The sequence below is a fragment of the Lissotriton helveticus genome, chromosome 3_1 (assembly GCF_964261635.1).
Source record: "Lissotriton helveticus chromosome 3_1, aLisHel1.1, whole genome shotgun sequence".
Lineage (NCBI taxonomy): Eukaryota > Metazoa > Chordata > Amphibia > Caudata > Salamandridae > Lissotriton > Lissotriton helveticus.
Window position 1 is genome coordinate 859434172 of NC_136061.1, and position 23052 is coordinate 859457223.

Below are 23052 nucleotides of genomic sequence, written 5' to 3' on the forward strand. Positions count from 1 at the left end.
GACACACACACAACCACCCACCTATTGCTGGCTTAACAAGGTTGCCACGCGAACTAATTTGATAAAGGAAAATGGACACTCAAATGCACAGTTGGATTGCAAAAATATTTATAAATGCGGTGTAGTATTCCCTCCCACCCCTAGGTCTGGGTGCCATTGCATCTGTTGCACTATTGGTAAGTACGCCCCCCCTCCCCCACATCCACACAAAGTGTAAAAGGAGGAAGAAAAAGGACAAGAAAAGGAGGGAAACAAAAATTTGAGAGCGGTATGAATGTACACAGAAGAAAGAGAGAAGTGTCTCGTGTACATAAAAAGGGGTAGATAAAAAATACAGAAGAGAAAAAACTTTAGGAAAAATAGAGAGAATAACTCATATAAGGGAAATGAAAAGAAATGTAAAAATGAGTGATAAATAGAGAGGAGAAATATTAGAGACATAAGGCTTGATGTGGAAGAGCAAGTGAACAAGAGAGACACAGGAAAAGAAGTGAAAGTAAGACAGAAGCATAGAGGGGGAGAGAGACAGGGGTAGTATGTAAGAGTGCGAGTGTGTCTGTGTGTGTGTGTGTCTGATAAAAGAGAGAGACAGAGAGAGTAAGAGAGAAAGAACAAGTGAGATATGAACTGCTAAGTCAATTCCACCCTGACCACAACCTTGGGAATTGTAAAAATCAGCACAACCTGTCTTACATCATTCACAAGCACTGCAGGTGATAAATAAATGAAGCCTGCAGGCAGTGCAAACGCAGCGACAATGGGTGATAAATTGGTACAAATAAATAGGCAGAGCTAATACAATTAGTCTGAAAATTTACAGACAGCCCTAGAAGAATGCTTATTTGAACTTGAGGCAAAGTTATAGATACCTTGAGACAAAGTTTTCGAGGAGCAGGACCCAGACTGATGCTAAGCAGGCTGGGAAAAGTCAATAGCTACAGAACATGTTATCGGAAAGTGTGAAAACCCCAGGCAGTACAGGTGAGCTTGCAGAGAGGCAGCTCTCTGAGATGTACACTGCTGCTTGCAAATAGGGTCCCCCAAGTACGGCTACTGGCTGCACACTAATTTACTTACAGTCTGAGGGATCAAGGGGAGGAAACCTTCAGGCTAGAAGCCAGACACGCCATCCTTCATTTTAACATGTTGCAAAATGCAGCAACAGACTTCTGTCTATTGGAGCTAGAGGCTGGCATCTTGGCTCTAAGAGCAAAAGGATAAGAAGTGCCATCAAAAACGCAATATGTGAATCTCATATAACGTCATTTAATAATATAATAAAAATTAGTTTAAAATGTTTAAAAAGTTATTTTTTTAAAATTGTTTTTCCATTTAGTACATTAGAATAACTCATGGTGTTTATTAAAAATATATTTTTTTAAACAAGACATATCCAAGAATACACCTATGCCTTCATGACGTTGCAGCAAGCGCATCAAAAGATTTCAAGTCCTACACGTGCAAGGTTTACATTCTCAGTATTGTTGTATTTGCATACCCTATTCTTTTTTTTAAAGTTTAATAAGCTTTATTGAATCATAAAGTATCAATATAACAGAGGCCTAAAGTATAACAATGTAGAGAATAACTTGTAAGCAAATTAGAGTAGGCAACACAATCATAATAGAAAGCTGTTTACATTTTCGGGATAATATGGGAAAGAAGAAGGGGGGGAGAGAGGGGGTAAAAAATGTACAATTTGCAAGCAGTAAATATATAGCAATAGTATGCTCCAAAACATTAAGGTATAATGAACAAGTTAAGCATAGCACTATTCTTACTTATGAACCTTTTCCTAATGAGGTTTTTGAGTAGTGCACATATTGAACTGAATTACTATAAAGCATTCTCATATTGGTCAAACAAGTAAAATGGCACACGATGGCATAAAATGATTTGCCAGGATTACACAATTTAGTCAAGTGGTAACCTGCGATTTGCTCTTTGGTTTTCCATTTACACATACTGCAGTGCACAATCGGATGGAAATTTCAGTTTCACATTCAAAACAAAAGGACAATTCATTGTGTTTTTACTTTGCTAGCTAATTTAGTATACTATGTTTAATGAATATGTGGTTAAATCAATATGACACCAAATACAGATATGAAACGCCAAAGGCGATACTAAACTCGAACTTCGGATGGGGAGGCAAGTCAACCGTTGGAGGTAGGAATAACACTTCAAGCGATTGGTTGTGGAGGCTATCCATTAACCCTATACATATCCATAAAAATAGAATGATAGAGGGGAGAAGCCAAGCACCTGGCCAAGATGGCCGCATGACTCCTTGGCTCCACCACCACATCCCCTGAGCCCAACATACTGATAGCAATCCTGGCCCAGCAAATTGGCGACCGCGAGAAGGAAAGAAGCGGTGTCGTTTGATGTAATCCCGGCCTCCCGGCCCCACTGCAAACTGGAGCTACGCGCCCTGCAAGATTTGGCCTGTCTGCGGCGAGGACTCGGGGACTCGCTTGTCATTTGCTGCCGTGGCGGAAGTGAAGCGATCTGGGGGAGCCGGACCGGAAGTCTCCGGTCGTCCCTTGATTGCCGCCCGCGGCCGTGTGTGCCCCTGTGGGACGTTTCTGTCATCACTGGTGAGGAGGGAGGCACCCCCCGGGTCCCCCTGTGTGCCCATTCATCATCGGGGCCGGGCGCGGAAGAAATCCCTGGAGTTGCTGCGGCGCCCGTGCTCACTGCATCGTGGGTGCAGTGTGTGCATGAAAGAGCGCACAGACCTGCTGATTGCCGTGGCTGTGGCATACTTTGCCCGCGATTGCTGCAGAACTGACACAGGCCTGAACACAGGCACCCGACTGGGAAATACACCGGGATGTAGTGACGAAGCTGCCCCATTAAGGTCTCACCGAGGGGGTACAATATCGCATTGCCCAGTGTTCACACCAGCGAGTATCTTCCCCTTAAGGGTTGCCGGCGGGGGAGCGGGGGTGAGTGCATCGTGTTCCTCCGTCCCTCCCCTGTATTGTTGGGTGTTGGTGGGCGCCCAGGACCAAGAAGGGGGACGGCCACTTCAGGGAGCACCCAACTGACGGTCTGCAGGTCAAGGCACACGCACGAGAAGAGCTGCGGACTGGCGAAGGCACCAGGGTGAGGCTGTCGACCCTTCAGACCACGCCATAGTTGCGTGGGAACCATCAACGTTGCACGTACTGGGAGGCGGCAGCACTGAGACCAGTACAGAGGTATCGACCAGGATATTACTGCAGGCGGAAGCTTGACTCGCACCGGGGGTTTTCCTCTTCCCCTCCTCCCCCCATTGACATTCAACTGGGAAATAGGCCGCACTTCGTGATCTGGTGGTGATCAGGGGGAGCTGAAGCCACAGGCTCTGTGCGACAGTCCGGGGGGACGGAAGTGCCCCCATCTTACATTGCAACCGGAAAATTGCTTCGGACACACTGAGTCTAGTTTGACTGACCACTCCCGCTGGGCGACTCACCATACGGAAGGGCCCCCCTTGCTCTCGCCGACATCTGTATTCGGGAGAGGAGTTCTCTGTGCAGGGACCACCAGTGTGCTCAATCACTCAGCCTACAGTTGGCGAACAAACTGGAATTAGAGAAGTACAAGACAACCAAGGAACTGAGGCAAGTTCAGACCAATACTTTGGATTGCTACACCCTACCCAAGGGCTCACCGATGGATCCGCGACACGCTCTAGCTGCTAGGGGAGACTCCGCAGGCACTACTCCAGAACTGACCTTACGTGATGTTATGATTGCCATAGATGGGGTCAAGTCCTCTCTAGGCCCCAAAATGGAGTCTCTGGAACATAAGCTGGACACGGTCTCCATAGAGGTGAATCTCATCCGAGCAGATCTGCCCATGGTCAATGAAAAAGTCAAATCCCTAGACATAAAGACGGCCAGTCTTACGGATGATGTGTCACAGCTCCAGCAGGAGATACGGGACTTTTCTGTGAACAGGCCAAACAAAAGTTGGATGACTATGAAGGGAGGTCAAGACGCAACAACATTCTCATCATGGGAGTGCCCATAACATCAGAAGGGCCAGCCCGATCTGTTTGTGGAGGAACTCATATATTCACACCTTAAGCCCAAGGGATTGGGTACATTTTTCACCATCGAACGTGCTAATAGGGTCCCAGGTGGACGACCAAAGCCCGGAGCACCCCCGCACCCAATGATTTCACGGATCCTAAACTTTAGAGACAGAGATGCTATCCTGCAAGCTGCCCGAGCGACGCCCCCCTTGCGCTACGAGAATGCGACGCTCTCTTTCTTTCCCAATTTCATGCAACTGGTACAGAAATAAAGAAGAAACTTAGGGACAAATGTCTTAAATATGCCATGATGTTCCCGGCGCGTCTGTGTGTGGAGGCTGAGTGGAGAGTGTGTTTTTTCAACAATCCAGAAGTGGCGTCCGACTGACTGGACAGTCAACCCTCCAGTGGCGCTAGGACACGTGACTGAGGCGGAGAACGAGAGGAATGGGAGCAGGAGTGAGGACCAGCTACTATGGTTGCAGACAGTATGAAAGTTGCCAGGTACAGGTGTCAAAGACACCGCAGTTGAACAAAACTTTTGCCATAGGATCGCACTGCAGTAATGTATAATACAATTTTCAATGGGACATTTATTTGTGTTTAAAGAGGCTTAGGGATGGGGTGTTGGAGGGTTGGCTTTCCTCCTCTATACTACCTTTAGTTATTTGTTAGTATTAGTGTGAAGGGCCACAGGCACTCTGCCAGTTTTGTGATGGGCGGACACCGCGAGCAGGGGTGCAGGGAGGGGGGGAGTTGTGAGGGGTGTGTATTGTTTCTTTCTTTTGAATCTGATTTGTTTTTCAATTTAGCATTTGAATTATTTACAGTTTTGATTGTTTTGACACCACCAAAGGGGAAAGCAGGAACAAAGGGACTTACGTAGAGGCATTATCAAGAGCAGTAGACAAGGATCAGGGGTCAGCATCCTCAGTTGGAATGTGAATGGCCTGGGGGATAAAATAAAGCAAGGAATGGTCAACCAGTTCATCAGGAGACACGCCCCAGATATAATCCTTTTACCGGAAACACATCTAATAGGAAACAAGTGCATGGCTCTACATAGGGGAGGTTATAAACTGATGGCACATGTGAGATTCACCTCTGGGTCACGTGGAGTGGGTATACTGAGTAAAAATTCCCTTTCACAATACAGGCCACATGGTCCGACAAGCGGGGTAGGTATATAGGGGTTTTGGGCCAATTGGAAGGGAAGACAGCCACGTTCGTTTCAATTTATGTCCCGCCTGGCCTTCAGACAGAAACATTCAAAGACCTGAGCTCGATTTTCTTGACACTTCCACTGGGGCTTTTAATACTGGGTGGAGACTTCAATGCAATTAAGGCTAGGGAAATGGACAGACACCCGCCTCATGCTCTTAGACCCGCTCAGAGGTGGCTGCCTGAATTCTTAGACACAATGGAACTGGTGGATGGCTGGCGAATACACAACCCAGGCAGAACACAATACACGCATGTATCCAGTGCACACCACAGCCTGTGTCGCGCATAGACTATATCCTTGTCTCAGGGGCACAGGGCCATGTTCTCCGGGAGGTATGTCATCTGGGGGTGGGCATTTCAGATCACTCCCTGGTGTGGTTGAGGATGGAAATAGATAACATTAATATCGGTAGAGTAGCCCCCATTAAACTGTGGTACTTGAAAGATCAGGCTAATCGGAAGAACATCGCAAAAGCCACCAATAGATACTTCCAAGAAAATGAGGGTACAGTGGACTCTGCACAGACCTTATGGGAGGCGTACAAAATGGTTATTCAGGGAGAGACTCTCTCCCTCGTAGCAGGTAAAAAGAGGGAAAGACAAGCAGAACTTGAAAGAGCTGAGGAAGATGTGTTAAAATTGGAAGAGGAAATGGCCCGAGGGGTAACCCCTGAAGGCCTCCATCTCCTAAGGTTGAGACAAGATGAGTTCAGTAGCATCGCCAGGGACAGAGCTAGGGCGCAGAGTAGAGAGGTCCAGGGTAGAATCTACGAACAAGACGGGTAAGCTAATTGCGTGGCTTGACAGACAGGAGTGGGCATCGAGGCTTGTGCCCGAGGTGCAAGGGGAAAATTCCAGTACCATCACAGACCCACAGGGCATTGCAGACATGATTGCAGAATACTATCAGACAGTCTATAGTACAACCGGCAGATTCACTGCAGCGGACAACAGTGAGATGATTAGGGATATCTAACTCCCTACACTCTCGGTCGAAAACAGGGATTGCTTGGAATCTCCTCTGACGGACGATGTGGTAGCACAGGCCATCAGGGGCATGCAATCAGGGAAAGCCACAGGGCCCAATGGTATCCCCATTGAACTATATAAACTGAGGTCTAATAAGCTCGCTCGATACATACGATCTATGTTAGCGGAGAGTAAAGAGAAGGGCCTACTCCCATATGACCAATGAATGGCTAACATAGTGGTCATACACAAAGAAGGCAACCTCAAAACCAGCTGTGCATCCTATAAGCCAATATCGCTCCTGAATGTGGACCCGAAAGTCCTTGCAAAATTGCTTGTGACACGCCTGCTGAAAGTCATTACCACCCTGATCCACCCGGATCAGGCGGGCTTTATGCCTCATCGCAACACAGCCCTGAACCTGCGTCGCCTACATGGAGCTCTGGGTAGAACTCCTACCATACTGGAAGTGGCAGCCCTGGTGTCATTGGACACCACCATGGCGTTCGACATGGTTGAGTGGCCCTACTTATTTGCGGTTCTGGGCAAATTGGGCTTCAGTCCGGAATTCACAGGCTGGATTCGCCTCCTGTACTCCGACCCGATGGCCCGCGTAGTGGTGAATAACTGTAAGTCCCCGCATGTGCACTCAACAGGGTGGTCCCCTGTGTCAGCTCTTTTTTGCACTGGCACTGGAGCCCCTGGCGGCTTGAATTAGACCAGACCGGTCCATACGTGGTCGTTGGAGTGGGAGGACAAGATTTCCCTATATGCAGATAACATTCTGCTCGATCCCACTAATCCGAGAGCATCCTTGATCTGCCTTCTGGATGTGCTAGCAATCTTTGGGAGATACTCTGGATTCATGGTTAACTGGTCCAAATCGGTAGTCTACGTCCTCCAAGGCCATTCCAAGCAAATGGCCAATACAAATTGAACTTGAGTGTTTTAGATATTTCGGTATCTACATTACACTAGATTCGAAACTCCGCTTTGCTTGTAACTTGGACTCACCCATGCAGAGGCTTAAGAAAGACATCTCACATTGGAGATCCCTTCCTCTCTCCATGCTAGTTGGGGCGGTCCTTTTTAAAATGATTGCCCTGCCTCGGTTCTTGACTGCACTCCAGAATACAATGGACCCGGTCCGGGCGTCCTATTTCAGAGATATTGAGAGTCTCCAGAGACAGCTTCTCTGGGATGGGAGGGCCCGCATAGCGTTTTCAAAGTTAACACTTAACTGGTACGATGAGGGAATTAGTCTGCCGACCTAAATTCGCGCTCCCTGAGCCAAGCAGGTTGTGTTGATCTATTGTTGTTTTAAAATCCGTGAGATTAGACGGAAATGTAAAGTTTTTAAATTTGATAAAAAAGATCGCATTGCCTACACTCACTCTGCCACACTTCACCATTGGGTGTAACGTTGCCATTGGAGACGCATTGCTGAACTCTGATTCGTCCTCCCCTCTGACTGCAAGAGGGAGGACACCACTTCCTGGTTCCAGCTGCTTTGCGGTTAGCGCTCTAGCAGCTGGGTCTCGAGGGGCTATTTAGGCTGAGCCTGACTTCAGCGCGAGACGGTAAGGGGTAGTGGCAGTACCTTTGACCCGCTGCTCGCCACAGGACCCAGTTCAGAACTCGCGCTCGCGCTCCCTGAGCCAAGCAGGTTGTGTTGATCTATTGTTGTTTTAAAATCCGTGAGATTAGACGGAAATGTAAAGTTTTTAAATTTGATAAAAAAGATCGCATTGCCTACACTCACTCTGCCACACTTCACCATTGGGTGTAACGTTGCCATTGGAGACGCATTGCTGAACTCTGATTTGTCCTCCCCTCTGACTGCAAGAGGGAGGACACCACTTCCTGGTTCCAGCTGCTTTGCGGTTAGCGCTCTAGCAGCTGGGTCTCGAGGGGCTATTTAGGCTGAGCCTGACTTCAGCGCGAGGCGGTAAGGGGTAGTGGCAGTACCTTTGACCCGCTGCTCGCCACAGGACCCAGTTCAGAACTCGCGCTCGCGCTCCCTGAGCCAAGCAGGTTGTGTTGATCTATTGTTGTTTTAAAATCCGTGAGATTAGACGGAAATGTAAAGTTTTTAAATTTGATAAAAAAGATCGCATTGCCTACACTCACTCTGCCACACTTCACCATTGGGTGTAACGTTGCCATTGGAGACGCATTGCTGAACTCTGATTCGTCCTCCCCTCTGACTGCAAGAGGGAGGACACCACTTCCTGGTTCCAGCTGCTTTGCGGTTAGCGCTCTAGCAGCTGGGTCTCGAGGGGCTATTTAGCCCTCGCCCCCCTATGAGCGCGCAGCGGTCGCGCGCAGTGAAGCCGAAGAGTAGCCAAAGAGTAGCCCGTCTGCGCCCGTCCGCGACAGGACGGGGCCAGGGGCCCTCCACTCTGCCTCTTCTCGGATATAATGGCCATGCTACCACCTATTCCTCCTATAAGGTACACAGTACAAGACCTTCTTTCCGTACAACCTCAGGAAAATCATATATGTACCAACAGATTATCCATCTGCCCTGAGGGACCTTTCTCTTGTATTTCCTGTGGTTTCCAAGCTACCCATACCCACATTATAAATGGGTCACCCTGTGATAATCCTCCGATCATTAAAGGGTGGAAAAGCTTCCTGTTGAATGTAAGGTCTCTCCCCAAACACCATGTACAACTCTGGGACATCCTACATAGCATTAATCCTGAGATTTGCTTTATCACCGAAACGTGGCTCAAACCCCACACTATCCCTACCATCACCTTAGGGCTACCTTTGGGATACAAAATCCTTCGACAGGATCGCATTGGAAAGGTTGGAGGTGGCATCGCTATCATTTATAAAGATACTTTGAACATCAAAATTTTAGAACAGATACTTCTACCTACTATGGAAGTAATTATCTTCCACCTTAAAATTAGCTCCACAGTATACTGGAAAGGTGCACTAGTATACCGTCCACCTGGACCCAATGCTGGGTTTTCAATAGCCCTAACTGAGATCCTAGCCCCTTACATTAAAGCTAATGAAAATTTCATCTTACTCGGTGATTTTAATTTCCACATTGATATTACAGATCGTTCCGACACAACTGCACTTTTAACCGATCTCGCTTTATTAGGTCTTCACCTCCGTAATAATGGATCCACCCACAGTGGGGGACACACCTTGGATTTAATTTTCACTTCCCTCCCAAAAATTTACTGTCATCCTCCTAAGTATATCCATTGGTCTGATCACAAATTACTAGATTTTTCTTTCCTGCACCCACTTGAACGTATTGCTTACTCTACTACCCAGTCCATTCAACGTAGACCATGGCACAAAATCACCCCTGCCAGATTCATGCAAAACTGGGAAGAACCTGCGCTTTTGAGCTCGGATGACATAGAAACATCTCTCTCTAAATTTAACTCCTCTTTGATATCAGCTATCAATACTCTAGCTCCTCTGAAAACCATCAAACAACCAATCATGGCCAAAAGGGAAATATGGTATACCGAGGCCCTTAAAACAGAAAAACAGAAATGTAGGAAACTAGAGAAGTGTTGGAGACGAACACGTAAGGAGGAAGATAAGGAACAATACCTGGCAGCAATGAATTTATACTATAAAAATATCAAAAAGGTGAGGAAAATCAGCCTTACCTCCCAAATCACCGAGGCAGGCAATTCCACTCGAGAGCTATTTAGAGTCATAAAAACCTTCACCAATCCAGCAATGTGTGAGACCCCAGACATTTTCTCCCAGGATCTATGTAATAGTATCTCCCAGTTTTTTGAAAACAAAATTGAGGGGATATATGAGAAAATCATGCAAGTTGCAGGCCCCCCGAAGAATGTAGTCACAGAAACACCTCCGGTTACTACCTCTGGGAACACTCTACTTGTGATCCCTGAAATAACTCTACAGCAACTGAATATGCTCATTACCAACATGAAGACCGGTTCCCCTAACGACTTGCTCCCTGCTAAGTTGATCCCTTCTTTGACAGAATCCTTAGGACCATCTATCCACAAACTAATAAACCTCTCCTTTGCCGAAGGAAAACTCCCACAAACTTGGAAGGAGGCGGTTGTGAACCCTATCCGTAAAAACACCACTCTACCCTGGTCTGAGCTCTCCAACCTGCGCCCTATCTCCCTCCTCCCTTTTGTTAGCAAGCTGGCTGAGAAACACACTAATACCATCATTTCCAGCTTTATCGAGGCGACAGGGGGCCTGGACCAATCACAATCTGGGTTCAGGCCCAACCACAGCACTGAATCTGCCCTCCTCTCAGTGACTGACAAGATCAAAATGTCACAGGACAGAGGGGGCTCCATGATTTTAGTGCTGCTGGACCTGTCTGCGGCCTTTGATACTGTGTCCCATAACATCCTTCTCAGCCGCTTGCAGGGTGTGGGGATAGGAGGCTTAGCACTATCCTGGTTGGAGAGTTTCCTTTCCGGAAGATCGCAATCAATCAGCATTGGCCCCTACAGGTCCAGCTCGAGGGTGCTTACCAAAGGGGTGCCTCAGGGCTCTTGTCTCAGCCCTACATTATTCAATGTTTATGTGGCCCCCCTTGCTGAGATTGTACGAAAATACGGGTTCACACCAGTCTCCTATGCTGATGACACTCAGCTCCTCTGCCCTTTCAGCTCCCTTGGCCCTAAAGTGAAGGAAAACTTTGCGGAAGGTATGAGGGCAGTGTCACATTGGATGGCAGCAAACTGCCTCCAATGCAATGTGACAAAAACGGAGATTATGCTCTTCGGCAAAGCTAATCTCTTGTGGTCTCCCGATTGGTGGCCGCTGGACCTGGGTCCAGCCCCAACATCAAAGCCACATGTCAAAAACTTAGGGGTGAAAATTGATCAAAAACTAACCCTCAAGGACCACGCGAACCACATTGCAGGATTGTGCTTTCACACCATCGGCCTCCTAAGACGAGTCTTCCCATACCTCCCTGATTCCCATAGGAAGACTCTCGTACAAGCTCTGGTCACTAGCCGCCTGGACTACTGCAACGCCCTGCTGACACTTGCTAACGCGGATGCAGTGGGACGCTTGCAGGTAGTCCAGAATACGGCGGCTAGACTGGTCATGAATGCACCACCTAGGACGCCATCCAAGCCCCTACTGGAGGAACTGCATTGGCTTCCTATACGGCAGCGAATTAGTTTTAAAATTTGTTGCACGGTACACAAAAGCCTATATGGAGATAGCCCTAAATATCTCGCACAATCACTTGAGTTGTATCAACCTAGCCGGTCACTTCGCTCCTGCAATCAAGCCCTTTTGAAACCACCAGTCACAAAAAAAGCCAGACAGGGAGATCGTGCATTCTCCTCTATTGGCCCCGCACTATGGAACAAACTCCCCACTGAGCTGAGACTAACTACCAATCACATGTCTTTCAGAAAGTCTCTAAAAACATTACTCTTTCGTGAGGCATTTCAACCGTAAATAACCCCGACCATACCTGCTAACTGCGACACTCTGGCCCTGACGAGCAAAGCGCGGAGATACCCTTACGGGATTGATTCCTGCGCGATATAAGAATTTAAATAAATAAATAAATAAAGAAGTACTACTGGGTGTCCCAGCTTGCGGCTATCAACCAGGGGATCTATTGCCACCCCAATGATCCCGGATACGCCATGGATAGGTGGCTTCTCCCAGGGGGAGCATTATACGATAAGCCCCGTAGATTCCCGCAGACTAGCCCAACGGCGCACACCGTCCAGATATGGCACACAGTCGATAGGCACCTGAAGTGGGAAAACAAACATACACTAGTCATGCCAGTGTGGGGTTCGGAGAAACTGGAAAACCTCTGGAGATCCAAAGGGTTTGATAAGTTGGACCTCATCGGGATCTCGCAAATCAAAGATGTTTGGGGAGAGGGAACAGTCCACACATTTGAGACACTCAAAACGCAGTTCAGCTTGACAGACACTGAGTATTTCCGTTACCTACAGGTTCGTCACGCACTGCTCACCCAGATCCTTAGCGACACAACGCTCCTGGAGGCCTCCCCCCTGGAAGACAGAGTGCTAGACGGGCATCTCCCAGAGAAAACCATTTCCTTATATATAGGAAATTAATCAACAACATGGAAGACTCGTTACTGACCCTTAAAGGAAAATGGAACGAAGATGGTCTAGACCTTGACGACGAAGACTGGCAGGAGGCAGACTCTTCCCCACGAGTGGTTGCAATCCAAGCCAGGCTGAGGTTAGTGCAGCTTAAAATATTACACAGGACTTATGTCACGGGACACCGACTGGTCCGAATGGGTCATACGGAGAGCGGGGAGTGCAGGCGAGGATGCGGGGAACTAGGAACATTTATCCACATACTGTGGCACTGCCAACACATACAATCATATTGGAGAGATGTCCATTACACTATGCGGGCGGTCCTGGGGATTGACATACAGCCAGAGGCTCGGAGGTGCATACTAAATGTCTGGGAGCCCACGGAGCTTAATACTTTCACAATGCAATGGGCAACGTTAGCATATATGATAGCAAAACGAAATATTGCTCTGCAGTGAGTGACCAGTCAACCGCCTCAAGTAGGGAGGTGGAGGGAGGATCTGGACTGGTGCATGTACAGAGAGAAGTCAGTCTATGTAGCTAGGGGGTGCCCTGGGAAGTGCAATAAGGTGTGGGGTGCATGGAACCATTACAGAGGCGATGTATGTCTCCCACCTGCCCGACAGATTGACACTGATGCACTTGAAACCCCTTGATCTACTTAATGTAATAACTGTACTGTATTTTGTAAAGTATACAATGTCACTGGAAAATGATGAAGTCACCTGCTTGTAATCTTTTGAGCTGCTTTGGTCAAACTGTTTAATAAAAAGAATTAATAAAAAAAAAATAGAATGATAAAGTGCGCATTTTAAATATATTGATCAAACCAGATAAGATAAGAAATAAACATGCTTAAGTGAATTTGACAATGTTTATAGTTTAATAACAAAGATCTTTGAAAACGGCAATGAGTGATTCGACAAATAAAATGCAGTTTCCACAGATTTCAGTACAAACACTTTACGACCAATTTTTGACAAGCTACAACAACATGTTGGCCCATATGTAGAGATCTCAGAATATTGAACTCAGTGGGCTAACATACCTGATCATGGATGTTTGACTGGCAAGTCTCAGGTTTGGTTCTTAATGCATCATCCATTCCTCTTGAGATCAAATAACTGAGTGCCAATCAGGTGGCAATGCTTACATCTGTTAATTACTGTGTCTGGAAAAGGCACAATTGAACTTCAAAATAAAATGGTTATTGTTAGACCCCATGTGGAGCAGGTATCCTATGTGCTGATGGAGCTTCTTCCACCATTCCTAAAGAAAAAGATTGCGCGTCACATTATTCCAACTCACAGAAGATGAAATCCATGAGAGGCACAGGCTTCACCCAAACACCATCCTGGACCAGATACTTGACCTGCACCCAATCCTGGAGCACCAGACACCAATGGTGCATGCAATACCTTCACATGTACAGGTACTCTGTTGCCTGCACCTACTAGCTTCCGGCAGTTACCAGGGGGTAATAGCTGTGGCAAGGGGAGTCTCACAGAGTTGCCTGTCACGTTTCTTCAATACATTGCTGGATGCTACTATATCCAATTCCGCAGCACACAGGCAGATCTGCATAAGACAAAGATGGACTTTTATCATAAGACCCAGATCCCACATGTCATAGGGTGCATTGACGGGACACATATACCAATCTGCCCCCCCCCACCTGCAACTGAGTACATCTACCGCAACCGCAAATCCACACATTCAATCAATGTACAGGTTATATGTGATGCTTCTCACATCATCCCCAACATGATTTCAAAATTCCCAGGGAGCACGCATGATTCCTACATCTTCAGGAACAGTGGGATCTACACCCGTCTTGTTGGGGGTAAATTTGGAGAAGGATACCTGCTAGGTAAATCCATATGACACACCCTGATGTATACATTTGATGCAACGATTGCAGACTGTGAATAATTTTCCTTTCTTTTACACTTAGGTGATAGCGCGTATGCGTTGCATGTTTTCATCCTGACTCCATACCACAAGATATAATGCGGCACATAAGTCTAGGCACAATGTGGTGTTTCATACATTTGGACTCGCAGGTTCCACTGCCTCCACAAAAGTGGAGGTGCACGGCAGTCGCGGCCCCTGATCTGCTGCAAAATAATAGCTACATGTGCCATGCTGCATAACCTTGCCACAAAGAGGGGGACACCCGTGAAAATCAGTGAATCAGAGGATGAGGATAAGGAATGTCCCCAGCCACAGCACAGCACTGCAGGTGTCGCAGCTGCACCAGATGTGAGATACCGACGGGCAGAGATCACACACAACTATTTCTGAGTAAGAAATGAGACAAAGCTAGTAACTGCAATTGTGTGACAGTGATTAATTGACCTTACGTCAGGCAATTGGACAGCACACCGCAACACTATGATGGCCTCACAGTGCCTGGTAAAGCTAAACATGGCATAGTCACTCCACCATGCAACATCCCTAGGCTCATCATTGTGTCAAATGGGTTACGCTAACCACCACACAATTGAATGTGATGACAGCGCTTATCTTCTGCACCCACGTGCAGCATGGCTGTGTTCAGCAGGCACACTGTCCTCCCAAGTGTTGTGTCCTGCGGCTGATCCGTGCCTACCGTTGCGCCTCCTGGTCTCCTGTAATGTTTGGGGGGGTGATGCTGCTGCTGCTTGTTGCCTCCTCACTCTCAGCCCCATCCCCCGATCCTGTGGCAGTAATTTGGTTGGTCTGACGCACCTCCAAAGCACTGGTGACTGTTACCAACCCCAGAGTAACATTACAGTTGTACTTGGCCATTTCCAATTGCATGGCCACCGAGCGCCTGCTGAGGACATGGGTGGCATTGCACAGCCTGTTAACTGCCTTAGTGTACCCTTCCAATCTCTCTCTGTCCCTGCGCCTGGCACCATGGTCGCTATCAATTTTACTGCATAACAGCCTAACAGCATCAGACTTCTCTCTCATGCCCTCAGCCACGGTGTTGTTGAGGCAGTATATGGTCTCCTTCATGTCAGTAATGTTTTTATTGTTTGCCACCATCTGACGTTGCACTGCCCTAATTGTTTTGCCTTGCAGACGCTGCATTTTAAGCATCTTCCCCTCTAGACCAGAGAAGACACTGGACTCCTCTGCCTCAGGACTGTGTGCCCTTTGTCTGCGTCTACGTGCACCTGTGTTGCTAGCTACATGGGGGACTGTGTAACAGACGCGTGAACATCATCATCCTGCGGGGTCTGCTGTTCTCCCTGGCTCTCATCCTCTGTGCCCTACAACTCCTGGAGGCTACCCACTGTATACCTCTTGGCTCGTGGTGTTGGTGGTGGTGGTGCTGGGGATGGTGGTGTGGCATCAACAAGTGATTGGACACCCTCCTCCAGTGTGTTTTGCTCCCTAGAAGCCTCTTCTGTCTCCCTTCTGCAGCCTGGCACGATGATTCACCTGTGGATACAGGGTGAACTATTACTCACTTGTCTGGCAGTATTTGCCTACAAATACATTTCATGACTGCCAATCTAGCTGTCTGTCCCCCGCTTGCTTATCTATTGAAGTGTGTGACATGCATATGCTTTTTGTGGACTGACTGATATGCTATTAGTTGATAGGAACTACATCTCCCGTGATGCATTGCTGATTTTAGGCAAAACGTGGTCTGGAGTGGGATTTATGCAGGGGGATTGGAGTTAGGGAGGGGGGCACAGCATGCTGTGCATGCATCTTACCTTGTCTGTTGGACCCTGTAGCTGAACTGTCCACGTCTCCAATGCCACTGGCGCTCTCCGGCTGGAAGGTGGACTCCACTATTTGTTCCAATGCAGTTGGTGCAGGCGCTGTTGATGTCCCCCCCACTTGTCTTTCTGGCTTGTTTGAGCCCCTCGGCCACCCTCTCCTTGGCACGTTTCCGGAGATCATACCAGTGCTTCTTGAGGTTTCCTGTTGAGCGATGGATGACGCCGATGGCATTGATTTTCTGCTGGATCACTGGCCAAATCTTCAGTTTTTGTGACTCAGGATGTGCAGTGATTTTTTTACTGAAGAGCTGGTCGTGATCCTTCACCCCCTCCTCTATTAGGACCTCCAACTCCCTCTCACTGAACTTGTGTTTACGCTTTCTTTCTCCAGCATCCTTCCCCTTCTCCTGTGAGTCCATGGTTCTGTTTTGGTGTAGCAGCTAGGTGGTAGCTGTGCAGCTCCTGTACTTTTGCTCTTGCTCCCTGCCTCTCCAACAGCTTCAGGATCAGTGCAGCTGCATGGGTGTGGCCACTTCCTGGTTGTGAGGTCATCAGGAAGCACAGGATTGGCTGATTCACAGCTTTGTGATTTTTTTAAATACAGGTTTCGCTAATTACCGATTTGGTAATATGGAATCGGTAATAGCTAATCAGTAATGAGGATTCGGTATTTTAAATGGCGAATTTTAATGGATCGCTAACTTTTAGCGATTTTTTATCTAAATCGCATATAGCGAGTTCTTAATAGCGAATCAGTAAAATTGGATATTAATAACTCACTATTTCGGTTTTACCTACATCGGGCCCATAGTGTCATATCCACTAAAGTATCTTTATCGTTTTTAAATCCTATAGAAACGAATGGACCTATTCTCCCAAACATCTACACTAATTATAGCAATTATTCTGTCTTGAGTGCAGAAATGGACAACCTTGAATGGGGCACAAAAGGGACACCAGACTGACAACATGGTTACCAGTTTTGTCATTATAACAATGGAACAAGTAGTGCCCGCCGTAGTGTTTTCATTGTGCAATGCTTTTGTATCTGTAACCTATTATACACAATATTGAAGTTATTTTGCTTCCAACAAACCCAGGATTAGTTTGAAAGCAGAATAAGGTTTTACAAGTATTTTGCTGCCAACCTACACTAGGGTGAAGAGGCAGCATACAGTCATGCAATTTCTAACAAGCATTGAAAATGCAATAGGTCTCGCAATAGAAGAGTTTGACATTTTTCGTTTTGCATATAGATGAGTGGCGTTGCGTGGATGAGTGGCGTTGCGTGGGTGAGTGGCGTTGCGTGGGTGAGTGGCGTTGCGTGGGTGAGCGGCGTTGCGTGGGTGAGCGGCGTTGCGTGGCTGAGCGGCGTTGCGTGGCTGAGCGGCGTTGCGTGGCTGAGCGGCGTTGCGTGGCTGAGCGGCGTTGCGTGGCTGAGCGGCGTTGCGTGGCTGAGTGGCGTTGCGTGGCTGAGTGGCGTTGCGTGGGTGAGTGGCGTTGCGTGGGTGAGTGGCGTTGCGTGGGTGAGTGGCGTTGCGTGGGTGAGTGGCGTTGCGTGTGTGTGGCGTTGCGTGTGTGTGGCGTTGCGTGTGTGTGTGGCGTTGCGTGTGTGTGTGGCGTTGCGTGTGTGTGTGGCGTTGCGTGGGTGAGTGGCGTTGCGTGGGTGAGTGGCGTTGCGTGGGTGAGTGGCGTTGCGTGGGTGAGTGGCGTTGCGTGGGTGAGTGGCGTTGCGTGGGTGAGTGGCGTTGCGTGGGTGAGTGGCGTTGCGTGTGTGAGTGGCGTTGCGTGTGTGAGTGGCGTTGCGTGTGTGAGTGGCGTTGCGTGGGTGAGTGGCGTTGCGTGGGTGAGTGGCGTTGCGTGGGTGAGTGGCGTTGCGTGGGTGAGTGGCGTTGCGTGGGTGAGTGGCGTTGCGTGGGTGAGTGGCGTTGCGTGGGTGAGTGGCGTTGCGTGGGTGAGTGGCGTTGCGTGGTTGAGTGGCGTTGCGTGTGTGAGTGGCGTTGCGTGTGTGAGTGGCGTTGCGTGTGTGAGTGGCGTTGCATGTGTGAGTGGCGTTGCATGTGTGAGTGGCGTTGCATGTGTGTGTGGCGTTGCGTGTGTGTGTGGCGTTGCGTGTGTGTGTGGCGTTGCGTGTGTGTGTGGCGTTGCGTGTGTGAGTGGCGTTGCGTGTGTGAGTGGCGTTGCGTGTGTGAGTGGCGTTGCGTGTGTGAGTGGCGTTGCGTGGCTGAGTGGCGTTGCGTGGCTGAGTGGCGTTGCGTGGGTGAGTGGCGTTGCGTGGTTGAGTGGCGTTGCGTGGTTGAGTGGCGTTGCGTGGTTGAGTGGCATTGCGTGGTTGAGTGGCGTTGCATGTGTGAGTGGCGTTGCATGTGTGAGTGGCGTTGCATGTGTGAGTGGCGTTGCATGTGTGAGTGGCGTTGCATGTGTGTGTGGCGTTGCATGTGTGTGTGGCGTTGCGTGTGTGTGTGGTGTTGCGTGTGTGGCGTTGCGTGTGTGAGTGGCGTTGCGTGTGTGAGTGGCGTTGCGTGTGTGAGTGGCGTTGCGTGTGTGAGTGGTGTTGCGTGGGTGAGTGGCGTTGCGTGGGTGAGTGGCGTTGCGTGGGTGAGTGGCGTTGCATGGGTGAGTGGCGTTGCGTGGGTGAGTGAATGGTTAGCTGTTGCTTATGCGACGTATAGCACTTAATACTAAAGTAGGCAGACCTTCTTAGCCTTTGTGAGAATAATAGCAAAATAAAAATAAAAACCAGATCAAGTCAAGGACGCAAACGGCACCATGCTATTGTTTATTTACTCAGATGATTTGCATAAAAATGTAACTTGTGAGCACGTTTCTCTAACTCTCCAATAATCCCATTACAACACTTTGTACAAATGAGATTGGGACTCATCCTTCCGAAGTCGAGAAAAATGTGCAACGCTGTGTTGAAGTTAATTTTTTTAATTAACAAAATGCAAATAATGTGGAGAGATTTCAAGTGATTCAGGAATGGGCGCCCTTGTAAAGAGAAAGTACGGCCGGCCTGGGCAGTGATAGGGGAGGAGGGAGGAGAAATGCGAGTCACGGCAGCAGCAGCCTTTGATGTGCCTGCCGGCCGGCCGTGAATAATTAGGGGGTGAGAAATGCGCTCGGAGGGCTGCCTTTGATGTGGTAATGCGAGGCAGGCAGGCAGGCGGCTGGTGGCATTGTGCACGCGCTTTTTAGGGCTTGCGCAAGCGCAATGACCTAAAAAGCACATGCACTTGAAGGAATCGCCAGTGGAATCGCCAGTGGATAAACACTGGATAAGCCCCTATAGAGCTTCGCCAGCTATGCGCTGAAGCGCATCAGCAGGCGAGCCCTAAAAAGAGCAAGGAGGTTTCCTTTACATGCTAAGCAAGCCACTCCGGCTTTTTTTGCCGGTTATGTGATCATGCAATTTTTTACTTTAGTGTGCTTAATAGATTGATCTTCCTGTCGTTCTCTGAGACTTTTCATTATGCGCAGCAGCATTGTCATGCATATTATATATAGTAAGTCATTACAGAGATTTTCCTGTATGCGTCTCTCCGCATTTTTACGATGCCATGTCAAACAGTTAATCTCCTTGCTGATCACTGTTGACTTCGTTCTTTGGACTCTGCCGATCTTTTGACTTTGAATTTGTAGTCTACCACACTAAATACGAAATCAATGATTTAGGGGCCGATTAGGATGGCGGACGGACTTGCGTCCGTCCGCCACCCCTGAGTAGGAGGGACCGTCCGCATGGGCAGCGGCGGTCCCTCCATGGCAATTAGGATGTGACCGCCACCCTGGCGGTCACATCCTGTATGTTTTACATTGCGGCGGGTGCTGCTTGAAGCAGCACCCGCTGCAATGTAAAAAACGAAAGCTGTGCATTTGCATGCACAAAGCGGCAGGCACCGCACGGTGCCTGCCGCTTCGTGCACGCAAAGGCAGGGGGGTACCATAGGTACCCCCCATGTGCACCCCCCACGCAACCTTCCCCCAGGGGGCCCGCAACGGGCCCCCAAAGTGATTGTCCGTAGGCTTTTCCACGGCGGAAAAGCCGCCGCGGAAAAGCATTACTTTCCCTACATCCTAATATGGCTGGCGGTGTCTGATAGACACCGCCTGCCATGTTAGTGCTTTTCCGCCGTGGTCGCCTTCCGACCGCGGCGGAAAAGCGGCGGACAGATTGTGAGACCCACCAGCCATCCTGATTTGGCGGTGGGTCTTGCAGGCCTCCTCGGCGGATTTCCCGCATACTCCGGGCCGGCGGTGGCTTCCGCCGGCCCGGAGTATGCGGAAAATCCGCCATCATAATGACCCCCTTAGTGTGGAGTAGTTATACAAAAACAAAACCTTTATGCACTCTCTTGCCCCAGTCTCTAAACTTCCTTCTAACTGCATCTTTGCTCTATGTTATAATGTTTTGGCAGCAAAATAAAATATAATAAAATACATTTCTAAAAACTGTGGAAAAAATATGTTTATGTATAAAGCTCTAGACAAAGCACTGTCTGTGTATAGATTCTACTTTTGTAAAACATTTATTTATTTATTTATAAAGTTTTATATAGCGCGAACTTGATCCCGAAGGATATCAGAGCGCTTTACAATTTGAGGCAATGGTAACAAATCAGAACATTAGTCTAACATGGCAAATCTAATGGGCATTGAATCAACTAGTATAAACATAACAGCTCAATATAACCTCAGTGCACGAGTAGGAATGGGCTATGCGATGGAGCATAGAAGAAGAAAATTACAACAGACAAATGGATACTGACATATGGGACAAAATGATTTTAATGTGTTGCAAATATATTTGTTTTTTCTAGATTTTGAATCTTTGAAGCATTTTGGAAAATAAGCAAATTCTGTTAAATTATACACATGATGGCTAGGTAATTTTACTTAAAACTGATATTAAAAAACATTCTTTGACTCTGCATGATTGCACTCTGGACTAAAGGCACAGTACTATACCATTGTCTTGCGAGATGACACAATGAGGGTCTTATGAATTTTTGGACCCGAATTTGGGGCCATCTGCCTCACTAATATTTAGAATATATAATTGGTAAAAATACATGCTTGCCCGTATTATCCCTAGTTTTATTTTTAATTTTCGTATTCTTTTACTTTCCTTTTTCCTATTCTTTTTTCGTTTATTTATCTTAAGCTTAAGTTTGAATAATTGGTTTTGGATTCTTCTCTTTGCACACTTCTTACACTAAGTATAGATATTTTTTCTCTTCACTGATAGTATTCACGGATAAAATATTGGTTTTGCTAAATCACGGTCCACTTGAAACACTTTGGTCGGTGGTCTCTTTTTATGGGCTCTTTGCCCAAAATAACCTTAGTTATTATTTTCTTTTCTTTTTACTCATTAGTTCTTGTTTTCTTACAGCCTTGAGAAAGCCCTGGCTAGATTCACTCTGTAAAATCTGGCTACACAAAAAACAAATGAGAGAAATTAATTTATAAACCAATCTATACAAATAAAAGAACCAACCTTTTCATAAATTTGTGTGGACTTTGATGTTGCATTCCAAGCAAGGATTCATCCTTCTGTTTATTTAAAAACAACTTGGGAAGAAAGGAACACTTGCTTACCCCCTACTCTCACACAGTCATGCAATGCTTAAACACGGGGAATTATGGTCCACTGCTGCATCATATACACCATCCTAGAGAAAATGCACAGAAGGCATACAATGTATGGCTCTGGTTAAACATAAATTATATTTTATGGGGTCACATGGCTAAGCTCTCTTTGAGTCTTCCCGTAAGTCAGGTACCAGAAACCTGAGGTTTCCATCAGGCGACAATGCTCCATCACCATAATTTCCGCTCAAATTAATTTCTTCTCAATTTCTTCTAAAATTGCCACCAGCCCTGTCTTTATTGCCTGAGGGCACCCATTAAATATGCTAACAACCAATACAAACAAGATATGAGTTGAGCTGTTATTTATAAAGTGCAACGAATGTCCAAAGGCTAAACTAACAACATGAGAATAGATAAATAGGATGGGCCCTTTTTTATAATAGGCTGCATGGGCAAAGTAGGGTGCCTTCTAATGGATCCTTCTAGAAATTAGAAACTGACAACCAGTGCATCATAGGACAAGCCTTTGAGAACCTATGAAGTTTCCTGAAATTCATGACAGTCATGCTGCAATATCCTGAACACCTTGAAACTTGTAAATAGTTAACTCAGGAACACCAGTGTTGCACACATTGGCATAGGCCAGTCTAGAAATGACGGTAGCATTAACAACAGAAGCGTTCAAGTGGCACAGAATGAAAATAAGATGTAGTAGATGTGGTGGCAAGTGATAACTGGGCCTTTCATCACTGTTCATCTATACAGGCACTTTAAGTAGCCCACCATGGTCCTGATTACCAGGGGCGTAACACAGGCCCCCATGGTTCGGGGGGCCCCCAGGTACCCTTACCATGGAGGGGGCCCCCATCCACTTCCGAAACCTTCTCGCAAAAGCTTCAGGAAAAAACACAGCAGCTGATGCCTGGCAGAAGCCTCCTGTACGAGATGGGATATCCCAGCACAGTGAAACACTTAACAAAATTGCAAAATCAATTAATGTTGGAAGAGGAGGACCCTGGGAAAATGCGCCTCCATGTCTCGTTTTGTCAGTGAGGAAGGAAACACCTGCAGAGTCTAGGGTGCGAGAGGGGAAAGGCAACGCAGAGAAGGAGAATGGCGAACGAGGAATAGCAGACACTTAAAAGTCGCAGGTGAGAGGGAGAAAGAGAGAGAGAGAAGTGTGAAAATTAGTGTGAGGTAATAAAGAACAGGTTACAGAGAGAGGTGGGAAAGGTGAGAAAAAGGCAGATGAGAGAGGAGACAGGTATGAGACAGAAATAGACAAGAGACAGCTGCCAGAGAATTAGAGTGGAGAGGTGATAAAGAAGCAGTCAGGTGAGAAAGGAACAGGTTAGAGAGGCAGAGAAGAGACAGGTGTGTGAGCGATAGACAGGTGAAACACCATGGGGAGCGATAGAGGAGAGGCCAG